Below are 16,699 nucleotides of genomic sequence, written 5' to 3'. Positions count from 1 at the left end.
CTCAGATCCTAACGTCTCTCGGCAGTTCTCCATGTTTTTGATTCATGCGAATCAAATAGTAGTGCAGGATAGAATGTGCAGTGATAGAATCTTTTCTTTTCCCAGACCCATCATTTCAGAGGTCATGACAAGGTACTGGTAGGTAGCAATTTTGAATTACCTTTTTAAAAAAGAAAAAGCTTAGTTTTGTTGACAATTCTCCTTTTACTTCAAACCTTGAAAGTCCTGTCTGGGCTTTGTTGGTTCATTTGCCTGCAATTCCTTTTTATTAGCTGCCTTGCTCTGTGTGTTCACTGCTGCATTCAGGCTTTATATTGCCGTGTAATATTCTAAACGCTCCAGAATGAATTCAGACTTTCCTCCCATTGTTTTAGTGTTTCACTTTCCCTCTTGACAGTCCTGCAATTTACTCTGCACTAAGGACCAGGAAAGGCCCTGCCTCTGGGTAAGCATTCTGACTGCTGGATATAATAACTAGTGTCACAAACATAATAAAATTTTATATGATTTTTTTATTGGCTCCCTCCTGGAAGAATTATGGCAGCAGCGGTGGCCTGTTGAGCAAATGTGTGTGGCTGCAGGCGGACTGCATCTGTCTCCTCTCTTACAGAAGTCACCATCTCCTCTCTCTCTGCCCCCTCTGTGCAAGGAAAATCCACATTAGTCATAGCAACAGAGATTAAAATAATTTGTTAAAAGGGGCTTACTTTACCCCTGTGCTTGTTTAAACTTAAAACTGATTTCCCACCCTCCTTTCTTTCCTGGAACAAAGCCAATAGCTTGTTGCTTATTATTGATAAATGGTTTGAACACGGACATCGATGCATAAACTGTGTTTTGCACTCCTTCCTTGTCTCATTTTATGCATCTAGGAACTTCTTTGAGGGAGGTCAATATGTATGACATCCTTTTCTGAAAACTGTGCTGAAAGTGCCAGGAAGCGCCAGCCTAATGAGCCTATAGCCCTCTGCTAGACCACCCTGCAGGAGTCTGCTGTAATAATGTTTCAGATTTATCTACATGTCTTCCTAGTTTATCTCTTGGGTGGCTGCTTTCTTATGCATCAAAAAAGAGCAACAATAGAATCATAGAACTGTGGAGTTCTAGCTCAACACCCTGCAATGCAGGAATTCTTGGCCCAACGTGGGGCTCCAACTCACAGCCCTGAGATTATGAGTCTCAGGCTCTATGAACTGGGCTATTGCATCACAGTAAAACAGACCAGGTATTATAGATTTACGTAACTTTTGCATATGCTAATCTATATATAAAGATGCAAATTTGGAAATAATTACTATAATTTAAATAGAAACCCGGGACACGGGTGGCGCTGTGGGTTAAACCACAGAGCCTAGGACTTGCCTATCAGAAGGTTAGCGGTTCGAATCCCCATGACGGGGTGAGCTCCCGTTGCTCAGTCCCAGCTCCTGCCAACCTAGCAGTTCGAAAGCACCTCAAAGTGCAAGTAGATAAATAGGTACCACTCCGGCGGGAAGGTAAACGGCATTTCCGTGTGCTGCTCCGGTTTGCCAGAAGCGGCTTAGTCATGCTGGCCACATGACCCGGAAGCTGTACGCCGGCTCCCTCGGCCAATAAAGCGAGATGAGCGCCGCAACCCTGGAGTCGGCCATGACTGGACCTAATGGTCAGGGGTCCCTTTACCTTTACTTAAACAGAAACCCAGCACATCTCTGCATAGTGAGGAAGACTGTGGCCAGGTAATCTATGTGTCTGCTCAGTTTTCTGTCTACACTCTATATGTTGATGAGCACTTCAAAACTGCCCACCTCCTCCGTGGCTTTCCCTTCTTCTTTATTTAATAAAATAAATGTTATTTGCCATTAAACTGAACTTGGGCCAGACATCCCTTCAAACAGAGGCCCACCCTCTCCAAAGTAGGACATGTGGCCATCCTATTTATGTGGCATTATTTATTATTTCTTAAATTTTCATATCGCTCTTCATCCAAGGATCACAGGATGGTTTGTAATAATAAGCTTAAAAAACCATAATGACAAACCAAAACAATACCACCCCCTGATGCAGTTTAGAAGACCATAGATTGTTTGATTAGCCAAAGGCCTGGGAGAAGAGACATGTTTTTGCCTGGTGCCTTAAGATATGTAACAGAGGCGCCAGGTGAGCCTCCAGGCGCCAGGTGAGCATTCCAGAAGTGGAGAGCAACCACTGAAAAGGCCCATTCTATGGAGAGAGTCAGAACTTACAGGGTTAAGAAGTTCTGAGTGACGTCTCACATTCTGAGGCGTGGTTTAGAATACTGAGGGGAGTGTTCTACTTTGTCTCTCAGAGAGAGAGAGTGTGTGTGTTGCCCCGTACCGGGAGAGGAGCAAGAATGTGTGCTCTGTCACCAGGAGAGTTATGAACTGTTGGTTTTGCTACGAGAATAAAGCTATTTGTAAGATAAGGAAGACACCGTGCGTCACGCCTGATTTCTTACGCACACACGGCAACAGCTTCTGTTTCTACGCTGCGTATGCACTCTGCTGAAGCTGTGAGGAGCCCTTTGGAGCAGAGCACTGCAGGGGAAGCGTGTGGACTCCGGGGGCAAGCAAAGCTTCTAATCAATCATCCCATAGGTTATGGAGTTGTCAGCAACGCTGTGAAGCAAGCTGTGTTCATGCCAGTGTGTGTGCTGTGGCCAGCTGAAGAGACGCTGGAGAAAAGCTGAAGCCAGCTGGAGCTAAGCCTATGCTTGAGGCAGGGAGCTCGCTGGGGAGATCTGCACTTGAACCGGGTGCGAGAAGAAGCTACTACTGTTCGTAAGTAAGCTGGGCCCCGGGGGAGAAGATGGCAGACAGCCATGAATCATACTCAGTCCCTTTTGAAAAGGTGGACGGGAAGGAGCCCTGGGTCGCGTGGCAGGCACTGAAGACGGCATGTCAGGCCGCGGTGGGAGCCAGACCAGAGGGGGCTAGAAGCTGCCCAGAGGGAGCACCAAGCCCAGAAGGGGCTGAAGGACGCCCAGAAAGCCCAGTGGGGGCTGGGACTGTGTTTGGAAGCTGTGCACCCGGGAGTGGGGGTGCAGGCCAGATAGGCCAATCCAAGGGTCTTGAGAGTGCCCAGGCTGTTTGGCAGGAGCTGGAGAGGGTTTGCAGAGAAACCACAGCGGAAGCCAAAAGCCACGTCCCCAGATACAGAAAAGCCTCAACGAGAGCTGCTGGCAAGATTGGGGGGGCAGAGAAGACCAAAGGCAAGTTTGCAAAGTTTTCCACTCGTCGTTGCTTTGTTTGCAATTCCCCTGACCATCTGCGCCGCTGCTGCCCACAGAGAGCAAGGGAGACAGGGCAGGATGTTTCCAAGGTCGCTTCCCATGGGAACCAGTCGGGTTTCCATGGCAACCAGTCCAGCAGAGGAGGCAGGCGTGGGAAGACGCAGAGACGACCAGAGGGGGAAGACGGCGTTTATCAGCTATCTGCTTCGATGGCAGTTTTAGAGAACACCTGCAAAGGCCCCAAGGACGGGGGCAGCGGGAAGTCTTTTGCTAAGACAACAACGCTGCGTTGGGTTGTAGACTCTGCTGCAAATAAACATCTCGTGGCTGAGACACCTGGTGTCAAGATAAGGAACTGCAGGGCTGTTTCAGCTGGGAAATCAGTGTGTTTTGCTGATGGGTCACAGAGACGTGTAACCAATGTGGGAAATGTGTTTGTTTCTGTTTTACAGGCGCAGCTGGAAGTCTACGTGTCGCCAGGGATAAAACATTGTCTTTTATCTGTACCTTGTCTCTTACAGGAGGGGTATATGGTTTGTTTTGAGAAGAATGTCTGTACAATTTCCAGAGGGGAGAAGCAGCTAGTACGTGTTGAGAGAAATCAGAACAACCTCTTTGTTCTGGAAACATCTCTGGAGGGTGAGGGGAATGCTGGCAAAGCCACCATTCACACTCATGTTTCATGTGCTTGTGTGTGGCACAAGAGAATGTCACATGGCCCCTGTGAAGACATTCAGATGTTATCAGAGTGCACCAAAGGGTGCAAGATAGGAGAATGTGGTGAACTTCTAAATTGCAGGGCTTGCAGGAAAGCCAAGAATAAGGGATACAGTTATCCCAGGGTGGAGAGAGTAACCACAAAGCCTTTTGAGCTTGTGCACGCAGACCTTTTTGGTCCCATGCCACTGCCAAGTCTTGGCAAGGCCAAGTTTCTGCTGACGCTGACAGATGATTTTACGCAGAACTCATGGGCGTTCACGCTGAGAACGAAGGAGGACGCAACGCAACTGATCAAGGATTGGGTTGCAGAGGTGGAACTAAGGTTCTCCACCAAGGTGCAAGGGTTCAAGTGTGACCGAGGTTCAGAGGTCACTGGGTCTGCTCTAAAGAGGTTCTTTCGCCAGAGAGGGATACGTCACAAGGTGACTTCTCCTCAGGAGAGTGGCGTGGCGGAGCTGAGGAGTAAAGCTCTGGTTCAAGCATCAGAGATTCTACTGTGTGACTCTGGTTTGCCTCAAAGTTTTTGGGGGGAGGCGGTAAAGACGGCCAATTTCACGATGAACAGGTGCTACAATTCAGTGGTAGGTGACACCCCGTATTGCTCAACGGACAGAGACTGCAGGTGCATTTCTTCCGTTCGTTTGGTTGCAGAGCCTTGGTGCCTGTACCAAAGTTTCAGCAGCAAGAGGGTGGCCCAAGGTACCAGGAAATGATCTTCTGTGGGTATGAACCTGCAACAAAGGGGTGGAGATTTGCATGTCCAGAAGGTGATCAGACCAAGCTTCTGATCAGTAAACATGCTGAGTTCTATGAGCAGCAGGATAGTAGGGCAAGGTGCAAAGCGAGCCCTGATGTTCACTCAGATTGTCTGTCTGAATCTGAGGAGGAGGGAGAGCCAGGTGATGGATACCAGATCTATGATCAGGGTCAGCACCAGGGTAGGGCGTCTCCACAGGTTGTTAAAAGAGTGTCCAAGAGTGAGCCCTCATCTCCTGTTAACATAAAGGAGAAAGCTCACAGACGGTTCAAGTCAGAGGGGGAGTCGTCTGATGAAGAAGACGCACTTGCTGGCCCCAGTGGGTCAGAAGAAGCACCCCAGTTTGTGCCCAGGCGGTCATCTCAGGCAACAAAGGGAATTCCACCTGAGAGGTTTCAGGTCACAAATGCGTGGGTTGGTCTCGCACAGTGCGAACCTGAGATTTGTGAGGAGGTTCAACAGGTGCCTGACAATAGTGCCAGGAAGGAGCAAAAGGCAGTGGAGAAAGTGTTGAACACTCAGAGGTCCTCTCAGAAAGTGATACGAGAGGGGGTATGGAGAGAGTCAGAACTTACAGGGTTAAGAAGTTCTGAGTGACGTCTCACATTCTGAGGCGTGGTTTAGAATACTGAGGGGAGTATTCTACTGTGTCTCTCAGAGAGAGAGTGTGTGTGTTGCTCCGTACCGGGAGAGGAGCAAGAATGTGTGCTCTGTCACCAGGAGAGTTATGAACTGTTGGTTTTGCTACGAGAATAAAGCTATTTGTAAGATAAGGAAGACACCGTGCGTCATGCCTGATTTCTTATGCACACACGGCAACAGCTTCTGTTTCTACGCTGCGTATGCACTCTGCTGAAGCTGTGAGGAGCCCTTTGGAGCAGAGCACCGCAGGGGAAGCGTGTGGACTCCGGGGGCAAGCAAAGCTTCTAATCAATCATCCCATACATTTTTGTATTCCTACCCTCCGGATCTCTTGTGGATGAGGCACACGAAGAAGAGCCTTAGATGATGATCACAGGGTCCGGGACAGTTCACATGAGGAGAGAGACAAGAAGCTGTGAGGTCATCCAGTTGCAGCTCTCAACCTGGTACCCACATTTACAGCATCAGTGATGGGGTTTGTTCAGATTCTCTCAGGACTTCCCAGAAGAAATGTGCCTCTGTGGCGGTGGCAAAGAGAAGGGCCCAGCTCTGTGGTTTACAATTTAATCCTGGGTTTCTGTGGAGTCACCAAAATGTTTAGAAAGTGTAAACTGAAGATGTGGCAGAGAAAACAACAACAACAAGGGAAATTAAGTAACGGAGAATCACAGGTATTAACAAAGACAGTTTGGAGTCTCAGGCCATTTAGAGGATGCTATAAAATTTGTCTGAGTTGTCTATTGCTCAGCAGAGGTAATGAAGCCTCACTTTTTGTCAGCAGGATAATTAAACACAACATTGCTGTTGCTGTCCTGGCTGGAGGAGGTCAGCTTTTTCAGGGCCTCTGATGATCAAGGCACTGGGGTTTTATTCCTGTTCTTATTTGTATTCATATTCCAGCATGAGTCAAAACACCAAGCAACAGATGATCCATTACTACAAACAAGGAACAAATGTGCTAAATTAAAATAAATTGATATAGATTATAGAGATTACATTCTTAAAAGGCCTGCAGCGCAGAGCTGGAAAGGCTATTAGACAGACCGCAGCAGAGAATGGAGACCCGCTCACAAATACTAATACAGCCTTGCTTCCAGGAAAACACATCTTATTATTTTCATATTTCGCAAACAAGATGGGAATAGAGGGGATATCCAAGATCTGGCTTTAAAAGAATGTTAGAATGTCGGTCGGGGTATTTATATAGATGTAATTTACTGTGTACAAATTACTTACATTCCCCATTTGTGTTTTGATGAAGGCCATTAGCTTTATTGCCCTTTGTCTGGACTTCCCATAGGCATCTTGGTGGGTGAGGATCATCATTCGAAACAGCATGCTAAACCAAATGCACCTCAGTTTGATCCAACATTTCTTGCCTTCTTGTTAGGAATGGGCAGATCGGTTAATTTCAGCTTCTCCCTGTTTCTCATTTTTCCAATAACCTTTCCAACTCACCACATTTCTGCACCAGTTCACCTTTTTTTTTAAAAAAAATATTCTTAGGTTGCACTGCACTGCAAAATCTGAAGAAAAGCGCATTTTAAAAGACAGCTGTATTTTGTTTGGCATATTGTTCCAGAAAGTGGAAATTTGTTCCCTTTCCCTAGGAAATTCCTTGTTCAGTCTTGGCGCAATGGGGGGAGAGGGGTATTACTAGGAAACAAGAGTATCAAGCCAAAGTCCGCATGTTGGTTGCTACTCCTGTCTATAATTATGTGTTCCTCGTCCAGTGCCTGAGAAATAAATTCCCTCAAATATATTCCCTCAAATACAATGCAAAGATTGTTTGCTCATCCTGTTCAGTTCCTATTTGTACTGCCTCAATGTCTATATATTGAACATGTGAACTCAGACACATTTAATTGCATGCAAGGACCTACCCTTCCAATCAAAACAGAGAAGTGCGAAGTGTTCCCTTCTGTGAGCAAGTGCAGTGATGGCTGATGTGATTGCCTTGTGGTGTGTTTGTCTAATGGGGGAATGCTCACACCTTTTTTTGATCTGATCTCTTTTATTTGTGGCAACCATTTTGTGTTATGTTATGCCACCCTTCCCCCATGACAGTCAACTTATGATGTACCACACTCCCACAGCAGCATATCCTGCAAGTGTCCCGGAAAAGAACAAGACATCTTGTTTTCTCATTTGAGAACACAGCAGCCATTTTGGGTGCTGTGCTCTCCTGCAATTTCTCACTGAGATCTATCATCATCATCATCATCATAATCAATTTTATACATTTCAATAATTTTACAATCCTTTTAACATTTCACAACTTGACTTCCTTCCCCCTCTTTCTGCGGTTTCTTAAATTTATTCTCAATACTTTCTGCATATCCAAATTAACTTAATTTGCTCATTTATTCATCTACTTTAAAATATACTCTTATAAAAATGCAGGTTATTACAACAATCCTGCCAATGTTCTTATCTGTTTACAGTTTATTTGTAAATATTCAATAAACCATTTGCATTCTTTTATAAAAAGTTTGTTATCTTGATTTCTTATTTTTCCGGTAGGTTTCGCCATTTCTGCATACAGTGGTACCTCAGGTTACATACGCTTCAGGTTACAGACTCCACTAACCCAGAAATAGTACCTCGGGTTAAGAACTTTGCTTCAGGATAAGAACAGAAATCCTGCTCCGGCGGCGCAGTGGCAGCAGGAGGCCCCATTAGCTAAAATGGTGCTTCAGGCTAAGAACAGTTTCAGGTTAAGAACAGACAAATTAAGTACTTAACCTGAGGTACCACTGTATTCCATATGTTTTTGTATCCATTCTTCTTTTGCCACTGTAGTCGCATACATGAATAAATTTCTATACAGTTTGGGTAGTTCTGTCCCTATAATTCCCAAAAGGAACGCTTGAGGGTTTTTTTTACAATTCACACTGAGATCTTGCCCAGAAAAAAAGTGTGACACAAAAAATGCGTGGTTTTGGGCACTGTGTGAGCATGGACCTGAAAAAAATCATGTCTTTGGGGCTCTGTGATCTCTTGTGGGTCATATGACTTATGTGGGAGAATGGGTAGGAATATGCATGTCCCGGTTTTGGGACCCAAGATTTGGACGGTATGCAGCAATTTTATTTTGCCACTGGTACCCACAGCACTTTCCAAGTTGCAAATTTGCCCACTGGCCCCAAAAGATTGGCAACCCCTGAGCTATGTTATTAGCTAGTTTAAAAAGAGAGATAAAACAGGTAAAACAGTTGTGAAATATTGCACATACTTGTGAGGTAAGTCCTTAAGCCCTTCCCTCACTTAACCCAGAGGACCAGTGCCCTTCTCACTCTGTATACAGTATGAGGAAGCCAAACACGACACAGGCTCCTACCTAGTCTCTTAATTGCATAACAGCTTAAGATGGCTTTACATGAAGCAACACAACTTGGTCTTTAAATGGCCCTCACTAATATGTCCTCCCATTTTTGAACGTTATTTTCAGTAATATATGGATCTATATGCATGCTTTACCTTGTTATATGGGTTTTTGCAAACATTACTTAGGCGGAGAGCTGCATTGCAAAATTCAGAGAGATGCAATTTTGAAGGACAAGTGTGTTTTGGTCTGCATATTGTTTCAAAATGTGTGAGCATTTAAAGTTCACCTTTAAATGCATACTGGGATGAATTTCTACCCCTTCTCTAGCATTGAGTGGGTGTGAGTCCCCAGAAGCACCTATTGGTTTCCATATTGGTTCCTATGAATTTCCATATTGGTCCCTACGAATTTCTGCTTTGTATTAAGTCCTTGTGGGTTCAATGTGGCTAACTCCCAGGCAGGTGCATTTAGGGTCATAGCCCATGTACCTCATGTGATGTGGGAAAACAGCTAATGTACATTGTGAGTCATAAGGAACGGGTAATTTTCATGTATTCTTTAAGCAAGCACAGAGATATGACTGGCAATTAGGAGAATAATTTTGTAATGGGTAAAGATGTTGTATAAGATGTGCCTCAGATGTGCATCTGGTAGGGCTTCTGGAAGTTTCTCAGCTATTCTCGAATCTGTGTCTTATATCTGAGTATGCCCTGCCCATGTCTGAAAAGCATGAGCCCGCCTCTGTTTTCCACAGATGAGTTTGGCTACCGCACGGTTAGAACAACTCCAAAACATGCAGAGAAAGCATAATCTAATTTACATGATGATATTCTGATTGCAAATGGCAAAAGAGCAGCTCCATAGAGTGAGCTGGATTTATGGCATGCATATCTGGTGGTTTAGATCAACTGATAAGTGAACGAGGTACTTTTCAGGACAATCTAACACAGCTGGAGGCATCAAAACAAACAAAAATGGACAGTCTGACTCGGTAAACAACAATAAAATTCTTTTGTAGCTTGATAAGCTCATTGAGGCCCAACTGAATATTTCATTGAAAGACGGAGGAGAGCCTGGCAGCTCAGCATTTCATGTCTCGCTCCCAAAACGAAGGCTGCAATTATGTGCACAGTTAGCTTGGCTAAATCCTATTGATTTCTCTCACGCTGTTACAAGGTAGAGCCTATCCATGAAATTTGTTCAAAATAGTGTATATGTATTTTCATATCATAGTTACTTATTGAAAGCGATCCCTTATTGGGATGAAATAGTTTTACGTTCAAAACAGTGCAATGGCAGAATATGAAAATGTTGCCCTTTGCTTCGGCCGAGTGACCAGTTACATGGTCACCAGTGGTGGCTGGTGGGATTTGTGATCCATAACGTGGATCATCTCCTGACCCGGGAAAATTTCGTGCACCAAGGCATATTGATGGAACAGGGTTGGCACTCGTCTATGACCAGAGGCCCATTTCCTAGGAAAAGCTCCAGTAGCCTTTCTCGACTCGACAAATGAGCTGGAACAACTGCTAGCACTGCATGGTGTTTTTCTCCGGTGGAAATCAGAATGACTGTACATTGCTGCAGATTTGTTTTTATGGACCTGCAGTTTTATGGTGGATTTTCATTATTGTATTTTGCTCGATGCTTCATTCCTTTAACTGATTTTGATGCCTCTGTATCTACACCTTGGGAACTTGAAGGGCGGATTACAAATACTTTAAAGCAAAAGTCTTGACCAAAAAAATAGCCACTTGCTTGCCGCAGCTGGGATTTTAAAAAGTGCAATAGAGCCTCATAGTTGGCCATTGTATATCTAGAGGAATGAACTGCATGCTGAGAGCAGTATCAGCTGATGGGGCGGTTCACTGGGCAAAATTGTGTGGGGAAATGAAGGAGAACATCCTTTTCTCCACTTCAGGTCAGCTTTGCATTGAAGCTTGGAACTTTAAGGGAGCTGATGCTTCAGCAGTGAAGCAGCTCAGATTATGAACTTATATTGCAAGGACTGTCACAGTGCAATTTCCAAATACCAAAAACAAACAAATGAGGTATGTGCAACAGTGTATGACACTGATGCTTGAATCTTTTGTCCTTTGACTTGATATGGGTATCTGAAGTCCTGATTTTGCTCTGTGAACAACAACAACAACATGTATGCATTAAGGTAAAAAGGTAAATGACCCTTTGATGGTTGAGTCCAGTCAAAGTCAACTATGGGGTGCGGTGCTAATCTCACTTTTCAGGCCTAGGGAGTCAGAGTTTGTCCACAGACAGCTTTCCAGGTCATGTGGCTGTGGGAATGTTAAGGATAGTAGGAAAGGATATATTGAATAAGTATTATCCTTCCTTCACTCACGCTAGTGAGTGATGTAGCAGAGCAGCTTCCCCTCAATATAGCAGGAAGCTAGTTTGCAGATTCATTTGAATCTCTTTAGTTAAGTAATCCAATTTGGTTTGCCCAGCTGGATTATTCCTGGTGTCCCCTTTTATCCCTCTTAAAAGAATAAAGACACAAGAGTCTTTCCTTAAAAGTAACAAGAAGTTTTCTCACATTTCACTTCACGATTTGATCCCTGGAAGGCAGGCTTTACTCACTAGTTACATAACAATCTGTGAGTTCATCTCACATGGAGACTGAGCTCATGTGCTGCTGGCTGAGAACCAGCAGACAGCAAAATTATATTAAGAGAACAAAATGGCTGCAGGAGAGCAGCATGGCAGCAAGAGAGCAGCAAACAAGAGAGAGAGCAAGAGAGAGAAAATGGCTGCGTAACTCGGCTCTTTTACGGAGTCAGCCAGGGCCATACCCATCTCCTAGATCACATGCAGGGGAGGATGCTCCAGACCAGGGGAACAGGAAGTTATACTGACTGGAGTAACATCCCCCTGGCTGTGCCCGCTCTAGGGAAACAAGGAATGTTGATTTGACTGTACTAATGGATTACATCCCACAGTGGCCAGCATGACTAAACTGCTTCTGGCTTAACGGGACATCGGGACAAAATGCCTTTTGCCTTCCCACCACAGTGGTACCTATTTATCTACTTGCACTGGTGTACTTTTGAACTGCTAGGTTGGCAGGTGCTGGGACAGAGTAATGGGAGCTCACTCCATCGTGGGGATTCGAACCGCCAACCTTCTGATTGGCAAGCCTAAGAGGCTTGGTGGTTTAGACCACAGCGCCACCCACGTTATATAATGTATGCATTATGCACAATGGAAGGTGGGCCAGGACCCGGACCATGCCACTGAACCTCCCCTTAACACACTCAGTGTGGGCAAATGCGTGGTGGGGCCCTGCTATGTGTGAGCAGCTGCTCAGGGTAGGTGCTCCTCACAATCACAACCGACAAATGTCTTGCCGGGATCCTGAACGTGTGACATGCTTTCAGATGGGATGAGCAGGTGCTCATATGCAACCCCCTCTGGGTACGAGTCCAAGCTGGGGCAGGTGTTGAGGGTGGGATTGGCAGAGGAGGGTGTGCAGTCCCGCACCACCTTTGGGCATGATAGCCATAAGCATGGAAAAAGACATGCCGAAAGGAATTCTCTCTCGCACTGGAATCCCAACACTAGAAGACAGCCAGCACAATCCTATGTGTATCTCCTCTGATGTAAGTCCCACTGAGGTCAAAGTCCCACTTACTCCTAGCGGATATAATATGCTTACTTGATTGTGAAACATGGATCACTTATAAACGCCATCTGCAACTCCTCAAAAGATTCCATCAATGGTGTCTCCAAAAATTTTTACACATCACTTGGGAAGACAGACGAACTAATGCCAGTGTATTGAGAGAAGCAAAGATCACCAGTGTCAAAACAATTATTCTTCAACATCAACTTCGTTGGACTGGTCATGTTTTTCAGATGGCTGATTATCATCTTCCAAAGCAACTACTCTATTCCGAACTTAAAAATGGAAAGCATAATGCTGGTGGTCAACAAAAGAGGTTTAGAGACTCTCTCAAGGCAAATCTAAAAAAAATGTAGTATAAACACTGACAATTGGGAAACACTAGCCTCCCAAATGGAGAACAGCCTTTACAAAAGGTGTCATGGGCTTTGAAGATGCTCGAACACAGGATGAAAGGGAGAAACGTGCTAAGAGGAAGGCACGCTTGGCAAATCCACACCGTGATCAACTCGCACCCAGAAACCTATGTCCCCACTGTGGAAGGATGTGTGGATCCAGAATTGGCCTCCACAGTCACTTACGGACACACCATTAAGACCATGTTCATAGAAGACAATCTTACTCGGCTACGAGTGATCACCAAAGAAGAAGAAGAAGTACTGCAGCCTGTGTTTTTTGTTTGTTTGTTTCATATATGGGAGTTATATATTGGCAAATAGCAATAAAAAGCTACCTCACCCCTCAGTAGCAAAAAGTTTAAAAATGCAATTTCACCAAAGGGAGGGAGGGACAGACCTTTTGCTATAAGAGAGGAAGCGAGAAAACAAAGCTCTGCCCGCATTTCGCATCTCAAGTGCGAATTTCTCTACCCATCTCACTAATGGTTATTGCCCTTATCTCCCCATCCCCCTTCCTATCGATTTCTCACATTTGAGTGGTAATGAAAACAGCTCCAATTTGACAGGAGAAGGGGGAGAAATGATTTCTCTCATCCCTTCCTCATAAATATTGTGGGGGGGGGGGGGGAGAGAAACAATACCACTGCATTTATGACATGGATTTGCCTCGGCTGACACTCTTAAAAGCACACCTCTGAGAAAGTTGCGTTCGAGAGAGTGCTGCTGTTCTTTTTATAGCACTGTGGACGAGAGGCCAAGAGATAGTCTCCTGAAAGCCATTTTGTCTTACGATCTAATTCCATTTAAGAATCCACCAGGGTTCCAGGGAAGATTAAAGAATTTGCACAGAAATGGAGCAAGGTTTTTGTCTTCTTCCTTTTATATACATATCATATAAAGCTGTATCATGAAAGGACTTTAGGTCGCTATTTCCCTCTTACTAGTAGTTTATGTCACAAGACATCCATATCAGACAGACAAAGAGAGAGATTTCCTTGCCCCTTCCTCATATCCACCAGGTTAGCCTCAGGGACCTTATAGGATACCTCCTAAGGGAGCTGACAAATGAAAAAAAAGCAACAGCAGCAGCAGAATTACCTGGGTAACAGAGTTAAGTGACTTACAAAGTCTCACTGTTCCTCACCTCCTCCAAGTTAGCCTAAACTCTGACTGCTACCTAGATAAAAATATAATTGGAGCAGATTGTAACTAAAGAGGATGTTGCCTCCAGCTGGAGGGAGCTGATGATTATTTTTTTAAGTGTCGGATTCTGTCAAATCATAGCTGAAAGTCTGCTCTCCCTGCTTACTATTTTTTAAACAACTGAGCTGATAACAAATCACAGAGAGCTGTCAGGAAACATTGAGAGGTAATATACACAACCAACATAGGGGAGAGAGAAAAGAGTTTCAACTGAGCATAATAATTAAGAGTGGCCAATTTCCATGGAGCCGATTAGATTTTCCTCACATATTTTCACACAGCCGTTTTGAATGGATAACGTTGCGCTCCCCTTTCCATAGCTATGCATGTTGTTCATTTCTGTAAGCCCTCTGTATGCATCCTTACCAAAGTCGCTGTGGGAGAGGGTTTTGCTTTGGAAATGAAATTAAATCTGTACCCCTGAAAGGGATGGGGGGAGAGAGTCGCAGTGGTTGATTGATAGGCACAGTGAGCTTCAGAAGAATATCACATCTCTTCAGATTGACTGGATAAAAAAACAGGTGCAGAAAATGCAAAACAGATAATTCTGTTAGCGATATCTGCTAAAAATTGGCTGGCTTTCCTGCAAATAATGTTATGATAGCCAAATAGAGGTTCAGCTCTGGGCTGCAGGACCTCCTAGCAAAGTGTCATTTGGTCCCTGGTAACAGCAGTGTGGGCCTAAACCGCACTGTGACCTGTGGCAGGTTGCTATGAGTCCACTTTTGAAATTTCACACAATACTACATTGTGGGTATCCTGGGTAATTAAAATGGCAGAGTAGCTCACAGACCCAGCTGCCAGGCATGGGCCTCAGAAATTCAAACTTGCCAGCACCGTTATTTCACTTCTAGTGAGAGGAAAGGGAGTAATAATAATAATAATAATAATAATAATAATAATAATAAATTTTATTTATACCCTGCCCTCCCCGGTCAAAGCCGGGCTCAGGGCGGCTAACACCAGTAAAATTACAATAAAAACATAATGGGGGAAAGAACCAATTTAAAATACAGGTTAAAATGCAGCCTCATTTTAAAAGTAGCCCATGGATCAAAACCGTAAGGGGAGGGAAAACATAAGGGTCAGACTGAGTCCAAACCAAAGGCCATGTGATGGCCTGGGAATCTGATTCAGAGGCTGAACTAGAGGAATCCCAGCCTGCACAGGAGTCCCCGCTGAACTCCAGGGCCGGCTGAACTGGGGCAGGGCCTTGATTCTGAAGCGCCTGCACCTCTGTCGGATCCTCAGGAGCAGGCACCAGGTGTATCCACTCTGGCTCTGGAGGTGATTGAGGACCCATTGCCTACAGGTGCACCTCTCCCAGCCCTGCCAGGGGAAGGTGAGTCTCCCCCTGGGTCCAGTAACCCTTCAGCCTCTCCTGAGCTGCAGAGGCTCAGGGCAGAGAGGCGGAGGGAACTGGTTTCTCCCAGGAGCAGTGCTCACCTTAAGGCCAGGAGAGGCGGGTCTCCTGGGGGCCGGGACTACCCCTGGCCTCAGAGAAGATAAAGGCCAGTCAGCCCGGTCCCAGGTTGTGGGAGCAACATCGTTGAAGAGCTGTTTCGGCCAGCACCCAGTCCTGTTCCTTCAGAGTTCCTGTCCTTGCCCGGCTCCTCGCTCTGGACCCCGCTTCGCCCGTGGAGGACTGTCTGCTGACCCTCGACTCAGGTCCTGGACCTCGCCCCACGGTAACCTCCCCCCGGGACCAGCACAGGCCAGGCGGAACAGCTCTGGCTTGCAGGCCCTGCAGAAAGATGTCAAGTCCCGCAGGGCCCTAGTCTCTTGTGGCAGAGCGTTCCACCAAGTCGGGGCCAGTACTGAAAAGGCCCTGGCCCTTGTTGAGACCAATCTAACCACCTTGCAACTTGGGACCTCCAAAATATTGTCATTTGTGGACCTTAAGGTCCTCCGCAGGGCATACCAGGAGAAGCGGTCCCGTAGGTTCGTGGGTCCTAGGCCACATAGGGCTTTAAAGGTCAAAAGCAGCACCAGTTGAGCAGTATGTACTCTGAATTCTGTGTATCGGCAGATAAAAATGTCCTTTCGGTCAATTTTCTCAGATTTCTACTTATCTGTATATTAATGTAAGGTTACCAGATTTTTTCCAATGAATCCGGGGACACTTTTCAAATTCAATGGATTTTATATGGGGACTGATCGGTAAATCTGGGGACTGTCCCCAGGAAATGGGGACATCTGGTAACCTTATATTAATGGCAAAACCAAAGCCAGTTTTTGAGGGTGGTAGATACCTACTTTGTTGGAGGGATAAAGAAGAAAGCATAGGACCTTACAATAAAAGAAAAGTCTTTCTCTGTTTTATAACAACAAAACCCCAAGCCCCAGACATGCTGCTTCCTTCCTGCTTCAGTCTTTGAGAGGGAATATGAGACTGACCATTGTGACCCCATGCTGATCTCCCCAGCTTGAAGGAGATGCTGGCCACTGTGACCTCATGGTGAAGCTATATGAAAGACATCAGCCAGCCATTGTGACCTCATGCTGATGTCAGTTTGCAGGAGAAAGCCCCCTTACTGCCAGCTGGCTGGGAGCATCGGTCATGGTCCAGCATGGCAATGGTGGGTCGGGGCAGCATCTTGGCTTCGGTGTGGCCAGGGGATGATTTCACTTCCTCCTCCGGCCACACTGAGCACTGGGGCTCACCCATGGTTGCTGCCAATCGTGAGCGAGCTCAGGGGCATGGTTTGGGAGCGAAACACAGGGGAATCTTGGGTCGGATTCCATCACCCATTGTTCCCTACTCTGTGTGTTTGCGGGC

General features: G+C 45.6%; 1 long non-coding RNA gene across 1 annotated transcript; it reads right to left on the bottom strand.

Moving 5' to 3' along the window:
• Positions 1 to 492: 492 nt before the first annotated feature.
• Positions 493 to 16,355, bottom strand: LOC310759864. The gene is made up of 3 exons (XR_014546587.1): positions 16,215 to 16,355; positions 13,816 to 13,894; positions 493 to 640 (listed from the first exon to the last, which is right to left on the bottom strand). It is a non-coding gene; the product is annotated as an uncharacterized lncRNA (long non-coding RNA).
• Between the last annotated feature and the right edge of the window lie 344 nt (positions 16,356 to 16,699).

The sequence above is a fragment of the Podarcis filfolensis genome (assembly GCF_964270895.1).
Source record: "Podarcis filfolensis genome assembly, chromosome: 3".
In the NCBI taxonomy this organism is placed as follows: domain Eukaryota; kingdom Metazoa; phylum Chordata; class Lepidosauria; order Squamata; family Lacertidae; genus Podarcis; species Podarcis filfolensis.
The sequence above is the reverse complement of the archived record's forward strand: the minus strand, read 5'-3'. Positions and strand labels throughout refer to the sequence as shown.